Source organism: Balaenoptera acutorostrata, chromosome 3, assembly GCF_949987535.1.
Source record: "Balaenoptera acutorostrata chromosome 3, mBalAcu1.1, whole genome shotgun sequence".
NCBI lineage: Eukaryota > Metazoa > Chordata > Mammalia > Artiodactyla > Balaenopteridae > Balaenoptera > Balaenoptera acutorostrata.
The window spans coordinates 109,757,313-109,778,127 of NC_080066.1; positions in this window are offsets into that span (position 1 = coordinate 109,757,313).

Sequence of the window (20,815 nt, forward strand, 5' to 3'; positions counted from 1 at the left end):
AAGTGAATTCTTTCCAAATTGCTAGTTCTGTTTTTTTTTTTTTTTTTTTTTTTTTTTTTTTTTTTTAAAGGATTTTCTTATTTATTTATTTATTTATTTATTTTTGGCTGTGTTGGGTCTTCGGTTCGTGCGAGGGCTTTCTCCAGTTGCGGCAAGCGGGGGCCACTCTTCATCGCGGTGCGGGGACCGCTCTTCATCGCGGTGCGCGGGCCTTTCTCTATCGCGGCCCCTCCCGTCGCGGGGCACAGGCTCCAGACGCGCAGGCTCAGCAATTGTGGCTCACGGGCCCAGCTGCTCCGTGGCATGTGGGATCTTCCCAGACCAGGGCTCGAACCCGTGTCCCCTGCATTAGCAGGCAGATTCTCAACCACTGCGCCACCAGGGAAGCCCGCTAGTTCTGTTTTTTGTTGTTGGTTTTTGTTTTCTCTTCCTTCTCTCTGTTTTAAGCATATAGAATCACATCTGCTTAACTCAGGGACTGTTGAGATTTCATGGGGATTTGGGGAGTAGGAGGCATCCTGGCCTGGAGATTGTTACTACTTTTTGATCCCCCTCCGGTAAGCAGTCTAACAATTCCTCTCACACCTTCCACCAAAAGTTTTCTCCTCAGGCTAATTGACTGTTAATGGAAGATAAGTAAGGCATTTAAACATCTACATCTTCTCAGTATACATGATTTATATCACCCTCTTAAAAAACAGGATTTAGGTAGCAGTCATTCTTTTTTTTTTTTTCTTCCTCTGTCACATCAGAAACTGGGTTTGTGGGATGGATTGGGAGACAGATTTTATTTTCTACTTGAGTTCTTCCAGGAATAGTAGTGAACTGCTAGAGTTGAAGTTATAGGGGTATAAGGACAGCTAGTTTTTTGCATAACTAATCTATAGTTGAATTTTATTTGAAAAAGATACTACATTTTCATTTGAAAATAGAGTGTTAGCCAGATAAATATCACTTCTTTTCTGTGAAAATTAACTCATGAATTTAGATTTTGGTAGATTAGGAGTCTATATGCATAGCATCTAATCTCTGAACCGGTTTTTGGCCTCTTTAATACAGCAACTTCAAAATTACAAATTACACCCTTTAGTTTCCCTGGCTAAATAAATAAATAAAGATAAGGTCATTTAATTAGACTTGTTTCAGACTTGCTATGGAAATAGCTAGTCATGAATGAAAAATGAAGTAGAATCTCTGGAGTAGGATGTGCTCTGACTGAGTATTGTCTTACACAGTCTGTTCCCTGATGGTGATTGTTACAAGGTGGACCAAGAAATGAACGAGTGGCTCCCCAAGAGAAATACATTCTATGCACATAGTTATCTGGGCCAGTTGTTTGAGAACAAATATTTTATAAAATATAAATAATTCAGTTAGCTTCAGGAAGCAGTCCCTTATCCTGTAACTCTCTCGAAGCTGTTCCTTCTCTCAAGTCACACTTATTGTTCAAGCATCAATCAGCTCTTACAATAACCTTCAACCTGCCCTTCCGAATTTCCCCAAATGCAAGTTGTAGTCATTATTATCACCAGAGTTAACTTTCTCAAATGCAAATCTTACTATGATACCCTCTTTAAAAATATCTCATGATGTTTCAGCCTTGCTGTCTGTGCCATGAGTAGCGTCTTCACTTTGGCTGGCTCAAAGATTACCCTGTAACATGCAAACTGTATGTGAAACAAGATTATAAACAACTGCACTTATTCCAGGAATGGCAATTTTACTTAAAAGTTGGGTAAACTCTTTAAATAAAAAAATACCGATTTATTACAGAATAGCATGAAATGCCATATGAATTTTGAAATAAAATAAGAAACCTTGAAGAAATGTCATGCTTGTAAAATCAATCTTCTTTGGATTTTGTGTTCAGACTCCTTATCATAGTGTATAATTCTTTTAACAGTTGGACCCCAGCTAACACCATATCCTGCGACTCCTTACTACTTAACATTCCTCTGAGCTATCTCTGATGGACTACTAGTACCGTTTCCCCAAACTTCCCATGCTCTTTGTGCATCTCTGAATTCTTTCATGCTGTTCTCTCTGCCTAAAATACCACTTCCCAGTTTCTCTGAGTTGTGAATTGCTATTCATCCTTAAAGTTAACAAATTCATTCAAACTACATAAATATATTATTCTTTCCTCTGTATCTAAAAATAATACTTCCCATAAATCTATTCAAGTATATTTTATGTTGTATCATGCTTATTTTATGTATTTGTTACTTGTACTAGTTATGAAAGCTTTAAAGTTAAAGGATACGTCTTATTCAGTTTTTGTCTTCCTGCCGTGTTTTATAATATGGCCATAAATCAAATACTTTAACACTCCTCCTTCCAAAGATTTCATTTAGATCCCCTTTCCTTGAGTGTGGGCTGTACTTTATGACTCCCTTATAACAAACAGAATGTAGTGGAAATCACAGAGTACAGCTTCCAAGACTAGGTCATAATCAACACAAAATTTAGTACCTGGAAGTGATCCATCATGCTGCCATGACAGAGATGTAAAATCTCTTTGGAACTAGACAATGAATAAAACTGGTAGGATTTTGAAAAGAAAAGTGGTAAAGGTTTTAAAAGCCTTGAAAAAAACTCTATGTAGAAGAATGGTGACAATTCAGAAGGCTTTGTGTGAGGGCTAAAAATAAAGCTGTCAATGATTCCTGCGAAAACATGGAAAGTAGAAAATAATGAACTGGGAGATCTAGCTATGGAGCTTTCCAGAACCAGTGTTGGAAGATGCCATCTGATTTCTTTTTGATACTTATGGTAAAATGTGAGAAAAGAGAGATGAACTAAAGTTAAGTATTGTTAAACACAAAGGAGCAGGATTTGATTGCTTTGAAAATTCTCAACCACTCCAGGTAGTAAACACTGCCAAGAAAACATGCTGTACAGATGACATCAAGACTGGGACTGTAAAATCTTTGTTAAGATCTCATAAAACGCTGAGGTGAAGCTTCAGAATACCATTCAGTCAGAAAAAAGCTCCTCCAAACATGTTAAGGGTATGCCTTGCAGATCCTCTAAATCAAATAATAGAGGTACTAAGGAGCTTAAGGAAATTGCCCATCAGCAAAAGTCTAAAATAGAAAAGGGCATACGTCAAAGGAGATTTGTCAGTGTGACCTTTGGCACATTAAGATTAACAGGAGATCCAAACAGTTTTAAAAGAATTATTTTGGTGGAAACAATGTCATCTTGGACTGAAAGGGACAGTTTAAACTGGTGGTAATTTTGCCAATATAATTTTGATCCTCAAAGTTCTTGCATGCATTGGATAAACTACCTGGCATGTTGTAAAGACATTCCAGCAACTATATAAAGTCCACATTTTGAGGTACTGAGATATTCTACCAATAACCAGTGAGAAACTGAAGTCTTTAGTCAATGGCTCTGTGATTGAGCCAACTTGCTAGGGTACCATCTAGTCCAGGTAAACCTTAAAGTGACTGAAGCTCCAGCTAATATCTCAACTCTAACATCATGAGAGACTCCAAACCAGAACCACCAGTAAGTTGCTCTTGTATTTCTGATTCTCAGAATCACTGATATAATATTTGTTGTATTCCATTAAGTTTGGGTTAATTTGTTACACAGCAAGAGATGACTAAAACAATTCCTTTTGTCATCTACTGTATTGTTTGGTGTGTAGTTCTCAGTTATCAGATATTTGCTGGAAGAGAAAAGGAGAGAAAAGATGAAGACAGAGTGGGTGGAATACAGAATAGAAAAAATATGGAGAGAAATCATGATATTTAAAATAATTTAAAGGTTTCACAATGAAATTTTTTTCATAATATATGTTAAAAGTTATTTGGCTTTAAAAGTAAAAATGTCTGAATTTATATCAACAAATTAAGACAAAGGTGGCGGGCACTGATACTGACCTTTTCTGCACATCACATAGGCATTCTATTATGATTTTCATTAAAATTTGTCATTTAATCTTAGCAAAAATTCTGGGAGTTCGGTTTTATCTCCAATTTATATATGAGAAAACAGCCTTAAAGATATGAAATAACTTGTCACAGTCGTAAACCCAGTAAGTAGTAGAGGTAGAATCTGATCCCACATCTATCTGATTCCAAATTTTCTAATGTTTTGCTGTTGTTTGAAACATATTATTAATGACGCCTAGTGGATCTGGAATAACAAGGAACTTTCTTTTTTCATTTATGTATTATTAATTCAGATTATTTACTAAGAAGTTAAAAGTATTTATTAGCAGAATATTTGGGGATATTCTGGAGTCAACTGTGTTCAACTTTATTTGCACATCAGCTTTGCCTGAGGAGACTTTTAAAAAATACAAGTGTGAGGTGCAACATAAGTAGGCCTAGTAATCTGTTTTTTATAATCTCCATAGAATGCAAAGTAGGGAAAAATGGTTCTAGGCATTAACTCTAGACAATTCTGACTTTTCTTCTCTTCCAACTCACGTTGGTGTTTCAACTTTGCCCTTCCCTTCCTTTTTCTTTCTTATAAAAACATCTATTGACTTTCTCTTAGATGTTTAAACTTTAAGAAAAATTTCTGCATATAACTAAGAAGTAGAAGGATTAGATCATACATTGAGTAGAATTCTGAGATCCTTTATTGAAAATAATATTGACTGTTGTCTATAATGATGATACTGGGAATAAAGGGTTGAACTGGTGGTAATGCACATATGCAACAATCTGAGAAAAATTGCCTATTTGCTTCTTACTCAATTAGAGTTTCTCCTACGTTTAGCCCTTCAGTATATACCACAAAATTTATATCCCCAAAAATTATTTTTCTTATATTCCTGTATACTTTAAGAATCTCTAAACAAATACTATTATTTATCTATAACATTTTTAACTTTATGGTTTAAGTATCAGCCACAGAAATATTGTACACACTTGCTCATTCACTTAAAAACAATCATTTTACTTTCTGGACCTTTATCAGTTGTGGGTTTTTGTTTTTGTGTATGTGTATGGACTTTACAAATTTATTTTATAAGTTCAAAAATTTCTTTTAGGTCACCCAAGTAATTGCTGATTATGTTATTCTGGCCTGTGGGATTGTGAAAGCATGTTGATGATATCAAAACAAGAAAAATAATCACTTCTATTCCTAGAGCCCTGAAAATGTTACTTTGTCCTTCTCCTGACATTCCCCATGACTCTTTTGACTCCATGGTTTGCGCTTGAGCTGTTCTCACTGTGGAGAGAGCCCTCGATTCCCTTAAATCTAATAAAGTCCAATTAAGGACTGCTAGTTCCTGAGTTGCATACCCTAAGGACACATGTTAATGATGAGTTTAAAATGGTGTCCTATTAGAGGCTTACAGAGTGCCGGCCACCTTAGCAATTCATTTTTAAAATGAGTGATAATTGGTAAGACTTTTGCATTCCTATTTAAAAGATAAGGAAGTACAGATTCAGGGAACTTCAGGACTTCATCAAGGTTACCCAGACAAGCCACACTTAGAACTTCTTAGATTATGAGTAGGTTAAATAATTGAATGACAGAACTAAGATCCATTTCAATAAGACCCACAGTTTTAGTGTTTGGAGATATATGTGTGTGTGTGTTTGTGTATAGATATATATTTGGATTTGGGGAAGAGGATGTTTCTAGTTTTGCTTTCATTTTGAAAGATCTGTCCAGATTTTTATGAAATGGAATTCATTGGAACATTGACAGAAATTCCATTTTGTGCTATGGAAGAGTGCAGCAAAATTTAGGGCCTAATTCTATGATTTGCAGCTATGATGAAGGTTGTTCTTCATGAATCTTTTGAACTGTAAGATTATACAGGAGAAAGTGAAACTATTTGGTCACCATCATCACATTCTTAGAAATGAAATTTGCAGCGTGTACATTTGATACCTCACACCCTTCTTCTACACCCTGCCTATATGGGGCCTTTTCTGTGTGTAATAATATATGAATAGGCCCAAAATTAGTACAGTTAATCTCTTCTATGTCCCAGGGTACTAAATCCTCCATTAACTCAATTCTTGTTGAAGCATAGAAAGAAAATGCCCTGGAAAATATCCTGGTGATTATATTTTTCCTTATGCAGTCTGAACCTAGGTGTCATTTATATAGGCAACATATGATTATATAGGAAAACCTCTAAATACCACAGGCAGACTTTCATAGATTCAAAATATTAAGGGATAGAAAGTGGTCTTAAAATGAATCTAACAAAGCCTATTATATGTATATAGTTTTTATTTAAGATATGAAATCAGCTAGATTCCTATCTTTTCAACAAGAGAACATCCTAAAAAACACAATATATTTAAATTAAAATATCATAAATAATGTTAATTTTCTGTGAAAAAATTGGAAGGAGTATTTCTAATGATAATATAGTAATTGGAAGGGGAACTCGTCAAAGAAGTGAACCAAGGGATCTTGCAAAAACATTATCATAATGAGAAATGAAACAGCACACCAGAAATTAGAAGCAGACATTAATTCTTATACACACACACACAAATAACAACTTCAGAATGAAATCATATGACAGCATATGTCCTTAAGTGTGTAAAAGGGTCTCTGACTCATACCTGTGGTCAGGTTAGCTTTGAAGATGGAATAGGGTCAGATGAGGATAGTTCTAACGGCATTAGATTCCAAAAATCCATGAAGATGTTCAGTCGGAGTTCTTCCCTTTGGGGCCATAGTTATAGGTCACATACCTGCTTCCCAGAAGTATATCTTAGCAATTTGTCTGAAGAAGAGATAGGTTGGCAGGTTTCTACTTTGGGGCATAAAATATTTAGAACATTTCTAGGATTGCTGTAAAAGTTTGAATTTCCTACCATTTTCATACGTTTATGACCATTATCTTCTTGATCACAAAATTATCCCAAAGATGGAGCCAGAAGGAAGTTACTTTGCAATCCAAGTCATGTGTTAAGTAGTAGAGAGTGGTCAAGAAGCATCGACAGGAAAGTGCTCACTGGTAGTCTCTTAAGTATATTATTCTTTCATGGAATTCTTTTATGGAAGTGTAGTGATTAGGTCTTATCTTCATCTTATAAATCCCACAATGCCAAATCCCAGATTCTGTCAGTCGTTCGTTCAATAAGTAGCACCGACAGTGAGATTTATTAATTCCCTGATGTATCAAACTTCACCAGCTGTCTTGAAGTTGTAGAGCATAGCGGTAGGATCTCAGAATCATACCTGTGCCTGACTTTCACATGGGGATAAACACTAGATGATGCAAATTAAAATTTTTTTTTAATGAATTAGATCTACTATACAATTTTTGGGTTATCTTAAGGTGATCTGAAGCTAAATTTCTGTGATAATAACTTCCATTTTGCATTTTCTAGATATTACTGGAATAGATTTATAAAAGAAAGTAAAAAAAGTAAATAATTAAAGAAAAACTTGTGCTATATTTTTATCCACATCAAATTTCAACTATTATTGTGATAAATACACAATTTGTTCAGGCTTTTCCTTACTACTCAGCTCTGTTTAGGGACTATTTCCTAAAGCAGTGATATTTTTAGAGATATTTCTTTTGCTATTTGTGTAGTACTTTATAAGAGATAGATATTTGATGAAAATAGGAAATTTGAATTCGTCATTTTAGGGTTTCACCCTGGAAAGCATTTTGTGTGATAATAATACTGTAAACTATATTGTTCTATCTTTATAGTAATCAGTATTCTCACATGTTTATGGTTTATTTATCTGGTACTGAAAGGGAAAGTAGCCTCTGTTAGACAAAGTGTATATGACTCTTTACTCCAATTTAGAAGCTTTAGGAGTTTCCACAATTTATTGACTGAGACGTTTTCATAATGGGTCAGTTTCCAGAAGACATCCACTAAGGTTCAGCTCTTCACATGAAAATGAAGAAAAAAAAATACATTTAGAAAGATGGCACTTTAAATCTGTGACTTTAATGCAGCAGGAGTGCTGCCTGAATCTTTGTAAAGCAAGCAATACTGAGAAAATATATATGGTTAAGAGGTTAAATAAAATATTTAAAAATAAGGATAAAGAAGGGAAGGTCTTCTCCTGATTCTCTGTTGCCTCATGGACTTTGGTTTCTGTTTTATGCCATGCAATGTTTACCACCACAGTCAGTGAATAGAATTTGTGTATTTAAATGTTTCTACTGTTATCCAGAAAAACTGTGAAGTGCTGCTTCAAGAGGTAGATGAGTATGATTTTTATCTTGGTGAGTACAGTTGTACTAATACAATGTCTAGTTAGGGCAAAGGATATTTATCAAGGCCTACTGCAAGTCTGTGATTAAATTCATGCCACAGAGAAGCAAATTTGTTTATTCTGAAATTTATTTGCTCATGTGAAATTGTTCCACATCTTTTCCAATTTGGTCCTGGAGGGCTACTTTTGTCTTTTTTTCCGCTACAGTGAGGTCCGTTTCAATAGTTGCCATGGGATAAAGAAGTTTGAATATTTAGTAATTACGAGAATTCCCACAAGATCATTCACCACTTACTCCACCTTTTTGTCTTGGGTTTTGTTTGCTGCTCTGTGCATGGTGTTTTTTCCAGCAGACAATGTCAGAACAGGATTATTCCTCACCCTCTCTTATTCTCTGGAGTGTGAGTCACAATAAAACAGAACTCGTAATCCATTACGTTTTCTAACAATTAGAAAAATAACTGGTAAGCCTCTATCTGTGCTCTCTCTTCCTTCTTCCTCACCAAAAATATATTACAGCAATTGGAAAGAACAGTTTGTCTCCTTGAAAGCAGAGGACGAACAAGGATACTAGCTCCTGTATTCCTATCTTTTAGTTTACAGCTGGATAAGTATGAAGAAATAAAGATGATACAAGGCAATAAGTGTATGTGTACATCCCAATATGAAATAATGTTTTACCAAATGATAAAGTGGCTTTTTCTTTAAAAGGTCACTTTGTTTCCATAACTGTTATCTTATTTATTGTTGCAAAATCCTTTAGAGAAAACAAAAGACATGATGCTATGTGCACCCCATTGCCCACATGAGAAAACAGAGGCGCAGACTGATAAGGAACTCACTCAAGAGGATGCATATGACCGTGACAAAAGAGGGATTCAAACCTTTGGAGTTCCAGCTTGCTTGTCTTGACACTGCGCCATTTTGCCTCCTAATATATATATTTTTCACAATCCAGGAAAACAAGCAATGTCTTCAGTGAGCTAGTAATGTAAGAAGTTAATAAAGGTCTAAAGAGGCTAAACTGCAGTAGTGGCACAGAATAGAATATCTAACTTAACCTTTTGTCGGCATATTTCCAAAGGCAGAGACACGCTTTATAAACTAGAACAACTGCACATAGCAAAGGAATGCCTTTAATTCATCTCACTGCAGATGGAAATATAATGTGCTAGTATTTCCATATTTGTATTTCCTCTTTAGTTGTAAACTCAGCTTTAAAGTCTTACTATAGTGAAATATTAAAATATACTGAGAATATATGATATGTATATATTTGACTATCAAATCTATGCACATGAAAATGACTGTAATCTGAGTGATGAGATTAATGTAAATGATTTCTTCTGAGTAAAACATGAGGATATATTTAGAACCATTTAGGTTTAAATTTTATGTATGGAAGCAAACTTAGAGATCTAGTATAAACACTTCATTTGAAGAAGAGAAAAATAAGGTCCAGAAAAGTGAAATGAGTTACCAAAGACTATCACATCTATATATCTACCATAGATGTAATTTATAATAGAAATTAGTTAAGTATTGCATCTGTATTTTGAAGGTAAGAAGACCTGAGTTTCTGAGTTTCTGAGAAGATCTGATAAACAGTGGTCTGGAAATTTCCCTTTCAGTACTATTTTTGGAGGGGATTTCTTCCAGGAAATGTTTTTCTTTGTAAGTAGCAGGAAAAACAAGTCTTTAATCTCTCTTTTTCTGTGTAAGCAAGAGTGCATTTATGTGCTTGTGTAGATAGATGGATGAATGGATAGATGATAGATAGATAGAGAGATGGCATATATTAAAGTCTTAGAGGTCGTAGGAATGTTGTTTTGGAAGAAAAAACATTTTAATTAAGTACTGAGGAGTAAATAGATGATTCCAAGTGGAATAATAAGGAGAATAAATGTAAACATGAGGCAGTAATATGTACAAAGACACAAACATAAAAACACTAGTTTATTCAAGATATTCAAAACACAAGGTTATTGTTTGAAATGTCAGGTATAAGTAAGAGACAATGAGATTGAAGAAGTAGTTTAAAGGCAGATAATGAAGGATCTTTTATGAGAAGTAATGGATTTGAAATTTATAGCTAGCAATGCAGTAGAATTAGGTTAGGTTTTAAACAGAGATTAGTGTAGCAGCAGGTAGGGGAAAGACCAGAAAGGGGAAATATTGACAACCGGAAGTTCAAAAAGGAAGTTGCTATAATGATTCAGACAAGAAATTATAAGAATCTGAATAAACGCAGTAGCAGTGGGGACAGAGCAGGATAAACAGAAATAAGAGATGTTTTAATGGTTGAATGTGTTAAGACTTTTTTGCTAATGTTATATCACCTGTGAAGAGCATAGAGGAATCAAAGATGATACCATCATATCTAACTGGATATCAGAACATCAATAACTGAGATAATGAGTATGGGAGAAACAGATTGGAGTGAGAATGAAGGTACTGAGTACCGTAGTTGATGTCCTAAGTTTTGGTTGCCAGTATTATTGAATTGGAGGTGTCCCAATCCAGTGACTGGACTGGGAGCTCAAGAGCTCAAGAGCTCTCTCGAACAAAAGAAGAGATAAAGATCTAAGAATCACTAGTCATGTTTTGGTAGAAGCAATCATGAAATTATCCCAGGGAGTGTGTACAGAGAAATGTAAGAAGGCCAAGGACAAAATCTCAGAGAATACTAAAATGTGATAATGAGTGTTGAAAGTGGAGCCAATAAATGAAAAAGAAATAGTATTTTCAGATAATAGGAAGTAAACTAGGCAAACATGATGTCCAAGATTCATAGGAGAAGAGAATTTCAGAAAGTTAGAATGGTGAACAAGGACGATTGTGTTAATAAGAGTCAAAGAGATTAATGATTGAATATAGATCATTAGATTTGGCAGTTTGGGGATCATTGTAAAGAGAGTAAAAGCATTTCCAGACTGGAAGGAAGGAGAAAAAGATTGTAATGGATTAAAATATATTAGGGTATGAAGTATATAAACTAAAGCTAGACTTTCAGTAATATTAGTCAAAATGTAAAATAATGAGTATTAATTAAATTTTCTTTTTATTTACTGTAGAGATTATTGTATGAATGAGGCAACAGATCAAGGAAAAAGTATTAGCCATTAAGAGAGAGAGAGATTCCCACAAATTATTTTTTATGTAAAGTTGGATATTATAAGTTAGAAAGAATTAGCTGACAACGTTGTTGGTGGGTTGAAAAATTGAAATTATGTCAAAAATAGAAGATAACATCACAGTTATATAGAAAAAGGCAAAGAGTTCTCCTTAGGGAGAAGGTGATAATTATTTCTAATGGTCTATAAATGAAGAAAATTTTGTTTTCAATAACATTTTAGCTTAAAAAAACTATGAAAATAAAGTTCTTCAGTATGAGGCTGAACTATAGAAAGTACCTAAAAGCAATCTTGTCAATCCACTCAGTTATTTTTGCCTTATTTGATATATCTTTGAGGTCTGTGTGTTTCTCATGTATAATAAGAAAAATAAGATTTTTGAGATTTATGAGAATGAGACAGAGTGACATGGGTACTTTCTTTCTGCATCAACTTTGGCACAGGAGGACGAGTTAGAAAGTGGGCCCAATCAGCATGCAGTGGGCTGCACGCTGGAGGGAGAATTCATTTTCTTTGCCATAAGAATCTACTTAGTTTTCATAAAATTGGCAACTTTCTAAAAATAAGATAAAAAATATATGGCTTATTCTTTCTTAAACTAAGGAGATAGACTGAACCACGAGTCATTTTAAGTTTGGTGCATGAATACGTGTCATAGTAAAACACTGATGATAAAACATTCCATATTCTTTTTTGGCTGTGCTGCATGGCCTGTGGGATCTTAGTTCCCCAACCAGGGATCTAACCTGTTCCCCGTGCAGTGGAAACATGGAGCCTTAACCGCTGGACCGCCAGGGAATTCCCAAAACATTCCATATCCTTAACAGTGCTAATTTGTTGGAGGACCACATTGTATCACTGAGATGACACTAGATAATAATTAAGGAGTCTGAACTTTAGCCCCAACTCTGTAAAAAATTCTGAATAGAGAGGAAATTATAATATTTTAAGGACTTAGTTGTCCTTCATTGTATATCAAAAGCTTAGGATGCAATAATATGCAAGAATCCCTCTAATTCTAAAATTTTGCAAGTTACAAAACCCAGGACAGACATCGTATTTTCTAAAGGCAGTAGTATTAAACTAGGTTAGTATTTTTTTTTGTTTTTTGTTTTTCCATTTACCAGAATGTATTGGGTTGGCCCAAAAATTTGTTCAGGTTTTTCCATAACATCTTACAGAAAAACCCGAACGAACTTTTGGGCCAACCCAACAACATACATAAAATAAAATGCACAAATTATAAATCCACAGTTTGATAAATTTTGGCAAATGATACACCAATCAATATATGAAACACTTCCATCACTTCAGAAAGCTGCTTCTTCCTCTTTACAGTACCCATCCTACCTCAGGCAATCACTTATCTGCTGTATCACTGTAGATTAACTTTGGCTATTCCAGAACTCCATATAAATAGAAAAATATCATTTGTACTCTTCTGTCTCTGGCTTATTTCACAGAGTATACTATTTTTGAGATACATTCATCCTTATTACTGCATTTATCAGTAGTTTATTCCTTATTGTTGAATAACACACCATTGTAGGAATATACCACAATTTGTTTTCCATTCTCCTGTTGATGGAAATTAGAACGGGTTCTAGTGTAAGGCTTTTCATTTATTTATTTATTTGGCTGCGTCAGGTCTTAGTTGTGGCACGCGAGATCTTTGTTGCAGCACACTGGCTTCTCTCTAGTTGTGGCGCTCGGGCTCTCGAGCGCATGCGTTCAGTAGTTGCACCACGCAGGCTTAGTTACCCCGCAGCATGTGGGATCTTATTTCCTTGACCAGGGATTGAACCTGCGTCCCTTGCATTGGAAGGCGGCTTCTTAACCACTGGGCCACCAGGGAAGTCCCAATGCTTTTCTTTTTTGAACTTACATTTCATTACTCTTGTCTAAAATGCCTAGGATTAAAACTACTAAAATACTTTCCAGCATTGATGAATCTTCTAGTTATACCACATGCTTGCCAGCACTTAATTTTAAATTTTTATTAAATTATCAAATGGTTGCCATTATTTTAAAATTTAGTCATTCTAGTAAGTGTAAAAAAATATTCTCAGAGTGAATTTAATTTGCATTTCTCTGATGACTCAAGTTGAGCATAGTTGTGCTTAGAGCTGTTAATGAAATCTGTGTCCATACCTTTTGCCCATTGTTTTATTTAGTTATTTGTCTTCTTATTAATGAGTTTCTAAATGTTCCTTATGGATTCTGGGTACAGGTCTTTGTGTGTGAGTGCGTGTGTGTGTGTGTGTGCATGTGTGTATACATATATTACATATACATACGTGTATATATTTTTTCTTCCAATCTTTGGTTTGTATTTTTAATTTTATAATGGTATCTTTAAAAGAAAAATAGTTTTTAAAAAATTTATTTTATTGAAGTACAGTTGGTTTACAATGTTGTGTTAATTTCTGCTGTACAGCAAAGTGATTCAGTTATACATATTCCTTCCCATTATGCTTTATCACAGGCTATTGAATATATTTCCCTGTGCTATACAGTAAGACCTTGTTGTTTATCCATCCCATATATAATAGGTTGCATCTGCTAATCCCAAACTCCCAATCCATCCCTCCCCCCACCTCCCTCCCCCTTGACAACTACAAGTCTGTTCAAAGAGCAATAGTTTTTAAATTAAATTAAATATATTTAACTCTCTAATGGTTAATACTCTCAGTGGTATTCGTCTCCTGCCTATGTTATGCAATGCTTGCCTACCTCAAGTTTGTGAAGATTTTCTCCGTTCTTATTGACCCATTTCAAATTACTTTTGACAATGGTCAACTTAGGAATTGAGGTTCTTTTTTTTTTTTTTTTTCAGTGTAGATATTCAGTTGCTCTAGAGCCACTTTTTGAAAAGACTATTGTTTCCACATTCAATTACTTTGTAACCACTGTCAAAAGTCAATTGGCCATATATCATTAATTGACAATATTTCTATACTGTTTAATTGACCTATACTTCTGATGGAACACAAAGTCTAGATTCTTATTTTTTGTAATGTTAAAAATAAGTCTGAAGATCAGGTAGTATAAGTTCTTTAATTTAGTCCTTTTTCAAAATGCTTGCTAATCTATATTCTTTGCATTTCCAAATAAGTTTTAGAAACAGTTTGTCAATTTCTATAATATCTGCTGATATTTTGATTGCTATTTTGTTGAATCCATAGAAAAATTAAGGCATAATGAATATCATAAAAATAATAAATCTTCAATACATGAATATGGTATATCTTTCCATTTATTTAGATCTTTATAAATTTCCCTCAGCAATGTTTAATCATTTTTAGTATAAAGGTATTCTATATATTTAATTTTTTCCATAACAGTTTATGTGTTTGATGCTATTGACTTTTCAAAATTTTATTTTCCAATTTCTTTTTGCTAGTATTCAGAAGTAAAATTGATTATTGTATTTGACCTTGAATCCTGTGATCTTGCTAAATTCAATCAATGTTTTGTTATATTCCTTAAGACATCCTAGTTAGATAGATATACTATCTATATAAATAGAGACAATTTTCATTTTTTCTTTCTAATTTTTAAAAATGTAAGCTTTTCTTGCCTTATCAAACTAGATAATACTCCAGTTCAATATGTAATAGGAGGGGTGAGAATAAACATTCTTGTATGATCACATGATTTTTCTCTTTTATTCTGTTAGTATGATGAATTGCAGTGATTGATTTTCATAAATTGACTCAATCTTATAATCCAGGGAATATGATATGTGTTCGTGATGGATTATCCTTTTCATCTATTTTATTATTCAATTTGTTAACATTTTGTTTTAGATATATGTGTCTATTCTAACGAAAGATATTGGTAGATCACTTGTTTTCTTTTAATAATCTCTTTGTCAGGTGTTGGTATCAGGATTATGCCAGTCTCATAAAATGAAATCAGTTCTGTTTTATTTTCTGGTAAAATTTGTGAAAGCTTGGAATTAAATCATTTAAGAATTGTATTTATAGGATGATTTTTGTTTTGAATTCAATTTATATAATAGTTTTTAAAGTTCATTTTCAAAATTTGTGGGTTTTTTCTATCATAAAATTGGCATAAAATTATTATTAATATTCTCATTTTATTCTTTTAATATACATAGGATCGTTTGTGATGTCTCCTCTTGCATTCCTAATATAGATAATTTATGTTTACTCTTTTTATTCTTAATTAGCATTTCTAGGTGTTTATAAACTTTATTAAAATTTTCAATGATTGGCTTTTTTGTATGTTGACTTTCTTTGTTATCTGATTTCTCTTTTTTGGCTTTTATTTATAGAAACTTATATCATTTATCTTAGCTTATATAGGCATTAAAAGTTCTAAATTTCCCTCCAAGTACCTCTTTAGCTGCATCCCAGATATTTTGACATATTTTGTTTACATTATCATTCATTTCTGAATATTTTCTCATTTACCTTAGAATTTCTTCTTTGATCTATAGGTTATTTGGAAATGTTTAATTTCCAAATATCTCTTTCTTATTGGTTGCTAATATAATTTTGTTGTGATGTGAAAGACTACTTTATAGGATTTAACCTTTAAAATACATTTAGACTATTTCGTTGGCTTAGCACATGTTTTATCTTGGTGAATGTTCCAAATGTACTAGAGATTATGTGTGTGTGTGTGTGTGTGTGTGTGTGTGTGTGTGTGTGTGTGTGTGTGCTCTGGAGGTGTAATGTTCTGTAAATGTCAATTAATTCCAGTTAATTTTTAATGTTGTTCAGACTTTCTACACACCCACTGATTTTTGGCTGGAATAGGATGGGTATTGCCAAAAAGGTTTTTTGTTGTCAGACTGCCCTTTTCCCTGTCCTTTGGCTAAGAGGAAGAGGCTTTCCTTGGAGTGTTTTGTTTGTTCCTATTGACAGGTCCAAGATAGAGGCTTCTCCTACCCCCACGCCCCCTCCCTGGCCAGGCTATAAGGATGACAACAAGGGAACTCAGAAAATGTACCACCATGTTGTTCCTAAAATCTCAAGGTTCTAGGAAGCCTATCATCTTCTTTTACCTTTGAAAGTGTTTCTGTGCTAATCTGCTGTTATGCCAGAGTTTTTTAGTTATCAGAAGGAGATCCTAGGAGAAATGGGGTCTATCTTGGTCAATCACAAGTCCAATAATTCTTTGTAATTCTAGTCCTCCAGCTGCAACACTCAAAAGACTAGAACTTCCCCTCCATACCCCACACGGCTTTGGTGGGTGAGCAGGGAGCTTATTTTCCATCCCCCACCCAAAGCAGGCAGTGCCCCTACGTAGCGTTTGCAGTGCTGCTCAGGGAGGTAATCTTCCGTCCCCCACTCTGGGTAAACAGATTGTGCCCCAGTTTACACAATTTAGTGTCAGTGGGGTCCAACAGTGATCTGAACTTCTACCTTAATCTGGTAACAACATGACTAAATAAAGCAGCTGGAAGCAGCGCTGGTTGGCATCCCTCTCCCTGGTGTCTGCGTACCCATAGGAGCTCATCTTCAATAGGTGAATGGTTGAACTAATTGGTACACGTTATAAAATTGCATAGAACTAAAACCCGCACACACACACATGCACACACAAAAGTACATGCAAACTAGTGAAATCTGAGTAAGGTATATGGATTTTATCCACATCAGTTCCTTCGTTGTGACATTGTACAATGGTTATAACCAATAGGGAAACTGATACAGTATCTAGAATCTCTTTGTATTATTTTTTACAACTGCAAATGAATCTATAATTAAGTAAAAATACAAACAAAGTTAAAAAATAAACAAGCCTATGATCATGCCCAACAGCAACAACAGAATATCACTAAAATCTCTCTACTCTGTCTGGGACAAAATTCCAACATCTACCAGGAACACTTAACCTCTGCTATCTCTGTTCTGTTCTCAACTCTGTAGCATCTGCTTTCTGGTAATCTTTTTATAGTCTCACCCTGTGTGTTCATAGCCCAGCCCCCAACGCAGGATTCCCAGGAAACCTCCTCACATGGATTTCTGAGGCTCCAATACTATACCTCCCTCCTCTTCCAAAGATCAACCCTGAGTGTTGTGGTGTTCACCTCTGAGTTCCCCTCTTTTAGGGACCACAGTGTTCTGCTGCTTGTAATCCAATGCCTAAAAACAATTAGCTCATAATTTTTTCCACTTTTATGATTGTTTTTTGTAAGAAGGCTATTCCAGTAGTAGTTAGCAATTATAGATGGTAGCAGAAAATTCCAGGTTAGTTCTTAAATAGTTTTCTAGCACCCGTTAATGTTAGGAGTTTGGGCACGTCACCGGTGTCTCAGTTTCCTCATTTATAAAATAATCCAACAATCCCTTTAAAAATCAATTTCTATGATCATCTAAATGAGCTACCATTCCTACTAAATACTACCCTTATAACTTTGTTGTGGGATTAACATTTTGCAGAAGATGAGTAAACTATTTTTGGAATTTAATTGTGTAATTCTAAACTGGAGATTAAGCTAGAGTATACATGAGTCATAACATCTATACATTCAAAATGTGTCATAAACTTCACTAATGCATGGATTTATTCTCTTAATAGCAATAATGTTTCACAAAGTTATATTTTCATTAAGAAAACTTAAAACATCACCACATATTATAGTGTTGTAATTTAACAAAAAGAAGTGTGAAGTCCTCCATTATAATGACACATTTGAGAGAAACTGCATTTTGATATGAATCATCCCACTAACACAAAAGAAGTTCTGTAAACAAAGATTACTTCACTTGTTCTTCTGTGAGATATTAATACAAATTTGAAGGAAAATTATTAGTTTGCTCTGACAGTCTAAATACATATTTCTCCAGGAAAAAAAAGTAAGGCTTAACCAATACTTTTCTCAAATCAAATTTATTTCAAATACAGTTATTCAACTAGAGTTATTTGGGATCATTAAATTCCTGCTTCAAAGTTACAAGATCAAAAGGAAAAAAAAAAATCTCAGATATAAACAAATTCTAAATTATAGATCATCAGCTTGAGAACCCGAATATATTGAATCTCACTGGGCTGAAAATGCTTCCTAGTTGAATGATGTATAGTTCACCTTTATTTTTCCAGAATCCAGTGGGTGTACTGAGCTAAGCACCATGGTAGATACTAAACGTATAGTAATTAGTACCTGTCCTTAGGTAGTTATAGTTTCATTAATGACAACAACAAAAAAGATACGCTTACTTAAAAAATTACATATTAGAGAGCAGATGTCTTAGGGAAATAGCATGTTTAATGTCAAGAATGTTGTACAGGCAACAAGTGTTGTATCTTCAATATTTATATCTACAGCTACTACCTCAACCTTAAATTTTCTCTAACTATTTAACCCTATGACCTTCATTCCTCTTCAGTTTAGTCACTTGGCAGCAGATTCAAACTGGCAGCATGTCAACATATGGAACTGTTCAACCCACAAAATTTTGAATTCGCAATGTCTTTATTCTGTTTTTGTTCTTTTCATAACTTCACTTTCTCTGTAACTCATCTGCCTCTTCCTAGCTACACGCATTTCTCTATTGTACCTGGATCTCATAGTCAGTAAACAAGCCTACTCAAAAGCAAGTTTTCTAGTTGCTGCTGTGGGGCCAGAAACAGTTTCTTTTATACTCTATATGACTTGGCTATTACACCAAAAATAAATAAATGAACAGATTCACAAACTGCAGCTAAGCTACCAACTAGGCCCTCAGAGGCTGGGCTGCCCAGATACGAATCGCTCAACACATTGAATATCAAGTTAACAGCACTGAGGCCTAAATGCAAATGCCTTTGTCATAATTGTGCTATAGCATGTTTAATATCTAGACATAGGCTTCAGCTACTTTGGAGGACAGGCTTAAGACAAAGGAAAAAAAAAATCTCACTTTTAAGTGGCATTCACTGAGGAGTCTTAGACAACAAAAGGGAGATTGATTGTTTGCATGATCTCCCTACCAGTTCAGGCAGCTGTGCCATTCATTCAGTTATTCAGCAAAATTCCTTTACCTTCTTTTGGGTGTTGGTCACTATATAAATCACACAGATTACAAAAACTACAAAACTCTTATAAAGCCTTAAAATAAATTGATGATGTTTGTTGAATAGTTGAACAATCATATACAGATTTAAAAGAGACTATATGCTCTGAAATCAGAATAGCAGATTTCAAACCCTAACCCTACCTTGGTCAAATTAATATATCTGTCTGTACCTCTTCTTCTTCAACTCTGTATATTGATAATTATCTACTTCTTACTCTTGCACAGATAAAATGAGAACATATATATTATTAGAATGGTGCTTGTAAAGTACTTAATGTATTTTGGCTGTAATTATCATCATTGTTATTATTTTTCTACTACTATATTACATAAATATTAATTTACTAGATACAGGGAGAAATAGATACATTTCCTCCTATCAGATAAGTTTCTCAGAGAACACAGCACTAGAGCTGAGACTTGAGAGGTATATAGGAGATTTTCCGATGGATGGATAGAGAGAAGACAAGAACAAGCCAGAAAAGGTGTTAAGAGCCCATCACAACATTTGTGGGGAAAGGTGACGTGTGCCTAAAATAAAGAGAGGAGGAAATAAATTAGAGATATTTATGATGTATACTGATACCTTGAAGGGTTGATAAGTTGGAGTAAGTAAATGGGAGCAAAATCCAAGGCCCCCATTTTCTGGCTTAAGTAACATGGACAATATTTTTCTTCCTTGCAATTGGATACACAGGTAAGGAGGATATTGATGAGATGAGAAAATTAGAGGAGAAATAACTAGTATTGTCTGTGTTATATTGGATGTATATATCTGCAGTCTGTTTTGTTTGAGGTGTTTAATGGAATGCTTACTGGGATGAGGCAGGTAACATAAATGAGGGAGATGGACTTTGTGCCAAATTGGACAACACATGCTCCACTACAGGGCACAAATACGGCTCAGCTCGAAAGGATCATTGCCATGCTGGAATGTGGGGTCAGTGCTGCTAGATTTCCCTTTTTTCCCAAAAGAATTTATAATCTGCATTTAAAAAATTCTAAATATTGGTATGCAGTATATTTTAAATTATATGATCCCTAAAATGTCCATGGTTCACATTCATCCCAAAGGTTTCTAGGTAGTGATAGATTCATCCATCCACCCATCTGTTTATTCAAAACATATTGATTAAATACTTCCTTAGCACCAAGACCTCTTGTGGGTGCTAGATATACACGAATGATTTATCTGAGAACATGTGGTAGTTAACATTTTTGCCCCAAAAAATTACACAAGGAAAAGAAATAGATGGTTTGATTAGGTGCTTGGGGAAACACCAGTGGGAATATTCTTGAAGGAATGCTCATAGAAAGGATAGGAAAAGAGTCAGGAAGAATTTGCATGATAGAAAATAACCTATTTTTAAGATAGATGCCGTGGTTAACAGAGGCAAAAACTGAGAAAAGACGAGTATACTTAGGATTAAAATGTATGTGTAGTTGATTTATTAAGTGTGTTGATGG